We start from the raw sequence: 3,080 nt of genomic DNA, 5'->3' as shown, positions 1-3,080 counted from the left end.
GAGAGCTATGGCCGAAGATCAAAACCAAAGACCTCTTAAAGATTTCGCTCAACCATCTAACGAAGAACCTAGTTCTAGTATAGTAAACCCAACCATACCAGCTAATAATTTTGAACTTAAACCATCCCTATTGCAATTAGTGCAACAGAGACAATTCGCAGGTCTCGCTACCGAGAACCCAAACCAACATTTAAAAATATTTCTTCAATTAGCAGACACTTTTAAAACCAATGGAGCTTCTCCTGAGGCAATACGTTTAAGATTATTTCCTTTTTCCCTCAGAGATAAAGCCCTATCATGGTTAGATTCCCTTCCATCCAATTCCATTACAACTTGGGATAACCTTAGAAGAGTTTTTCTTGCTAGATATTTTCCCTCGAGTAAGACCGTCGTTCTTCAAAACCATATAACTAGATTTACCCAAAACCAAGGAGAATCGTTGTTCGAAGCTTGGGAGAGATATAAAGAGTTGTTACGAGCATGCCCACATCATGGCTTAGAAAATTGGTTAATCATTCAAACCTTCTATAATGGACTTCATTACAACACAAAGATGATCATCGATGCTGCCGCAGGCGGTGCTATGTGTCGCATTACGCGAAAAACCGGCGGGAAAACGAAACAACAGAGTCGCCACCGTGCGTTATTTATCCCAAAAGAGGGAAAGGAAACGCTCGAAGTAAACCTGGAAAGGAATGGTCTCGCGACCAAAGAGAGATGGGATCGGGAGTCGGTTATGCGAAGGGAAGGTATTAGCACCCCTACGCATCCGTCGTACTCGACTGGATCCACGCACAAAAGGAAGGATAAAGGTTGCTAAAAACTGCACACAAAGGCTGGAAAGAACACACAGAAAGACAAGAGAAACAGGACTCGGCAGGATATCGCATCCTGGGCCTACGTAGTCTGTCAGGCACAGACATCAGAGTCGACGTAGTTCGGGACAGAGGGAAAACGTGCTCGCTAGGATGTCGCATCCTATGCATACATATCTTCTCGGACTAAAGAAGAATCAGAGCACTCGTAGCTCGGCTAACGCACGCCAAACAAAACCACACAGGAAACCGACTGCCAATCGCTGGACTTACGTCAGACTCCGAACCAACAAACACACGCACAGGAAACCGACTGCCAATCGCTGGACTTACGTCAGACTCCAACAAGTAAACAAGACACAGGAAACCGACTGCCAATCGCTGGACTTACGTCAGACTCCAACACACACAAAGGGTTGAAAACAAAAAGGGCGCCCGGAGAGATCAGCTCATCTCCTGCCTACGTACCTCATCTGGTATGAGGATCAGGGCGACGTAGTTCCCCTACGCAGGGAAAGAACTTCTAACCAAACCAGAGACTGGGAAATGACCAACTAGAAGGGAGACTAACTCGAGCCTAATAGTTATCATGTAAATTCACCATGGTCCTAGGTTGAAGTTTCTATCTAACTTGCACAGGGAGCAAGCTATCCTAAACAGCACAAGCAAAGTCACACAAGCACAAGAGCAAGCACACACACTATATACAAACAGATGGGCTCACACAAGGTTAAGCTTTAGTCGAGGGGTCATGTCAACCTCGACAAACAAGCCATTGTAACAGGGTGATGTTAGCTCTTAACCCAATTGAAGTTAGGGTGAAGCAGATGAAATGGGAAGTGAGGGTAAGACCCCACAACTCTTATCCCTGGCCTGGGAGAGCTTCAGACAAATGAAAGTGTGGGAGTTCAGAAAGTTGGAACTCTTCTCCACATATGACTGACTCAATAAAGATCTTGGGTTAATATCCACAATGCATCAACACAAGGTGTGTGAGCAAAGCGGATGACACACTGAATAGCAGGAGATGGATTACACATCTCTTTTATCTGCCAATTGCCTTATCAAAGGACTTTTCCTGCTTGGCACAAAAGATAAACAAACACAAGCATTGCCTCTTAAGGAGGGCTTCAGACAGGTGCATGCCCAAGTAATAGGACAAGTCTTCCAGACTACATGAAGTCAGAGAAATTATACCTCAATGCTTAAGCAACCAAGCAAAAGCAAAATCAAGTTCAAAAGAACTTAAGCAACTAATGTACCTGAAAAAATCTAACTCAATCAGTATACAAGTCAAACAGACAAACAACATTCAACATTAACAGTCAAACAGACAAACAAGCAATGCAACAAGGTGCAAGCCACAAGCTCAACTCAAATGAGCTAAAATCCACCTACAAAACAACTCAAGATTAGTCAACATCAACCAATTATTCAACTCAAGCAAGTGAATCAATCCCATTATGGCCATGTGCTTCTTATCCTGAAAACAAAGCTCAAACATAAGCAACAAACCACTAGGTCAAGGCCTAGGGTCAAAGAGGGAGAAATAATTCAAAACAGAACATGAAATTCAACATGAATCAACCTCAATAAATTAAGAACACAATCCAAAAGGTCTCATGTCAACAACATGCACCAAATTCATTTCATAAACAAAATATGGCCAAGTATGCAAGTTGAAAGCACATTGAGGCAACAGAATGAACAAATGCACATTAATTCAAAAATGATTCAATAAATCTCAACAAAATTCATGGCTAAACAGAACACACAACATGATCAACACACACAAAATTAGGGCAATTGGACCATAATAGGCATGGTAATCAAATTCATCAAGTCAAGGCAACCAAAACAAGCTCAAATGAGACACCAAATGCTACATCAACTTAGCACAAGCCTAAAACAGAATTGGAACATGATAAAGACCTCCAATCAAAGCCAAAACAAACTTGAACATGTCTAGAAACAATGTGCAAAATTTCACATTCATAGGATAAACCACAAGCATTTCACACACAATTGAAGTTCAAAGCAATTCAAAAGCTCACAAATGACCATCCAGCAAGAAAAATCTCAATCAAATCAGAAATCAATCCAAGAATTCCAACAAAATTCATGATCAATCACAACATCCATCTCATGCATCATACAAAAAATCACATCAATTGGAATTCATGGCAAACAAATTAATTAAACTGGACAAGCAAAGGTGTGAAACACATTGTCACACCTACATTCAAAAGATCATAACTCAGCAAT

At 41.3% G+C, this 3,080-nt stretch overlaps 1 non-coding gene across 1 annotated transcript; it reads right to left on the bottom strand.

Moving 5' to 3' along the window:
- Window positions 1-391: 391 nt before the first annotated feature.
- LOC127098748 (small nucleolar RNA R71) lies at window positions 392-498 on the bottom strand. Its single transcript, XR_007793448.1, has one exon. It is a non-coding gene; the product is annotated as a small nucleolar RNA R71 (small nucleolar RNA).
- Between the last annotated feature and the right edge of the window lie 2,582 nt (window positions 499-3,080).

This window comes from Lathyrus oleraceus, chromosome 6 (assembly GCF_024323335.1).
Source record: "Lathyrus oleraceus cultivar Zhongwan6 chromosome 6, CAAS_Psat_ZW6_1.0, whole genome shotgun sequence".
Classification (NCBI taxonomy): domain Eukaryota; kingdom Viridiplantae; phylum Streptophyta; class Magnoliopsida; order Fabales; family Fabaceae; genus Lathyrus; species Lathyrus oleraceus.
Note: the sequence above shows the minus strand (reverse complement) of the source record. Positions and strands in the feature narration are given on the sequence as shown.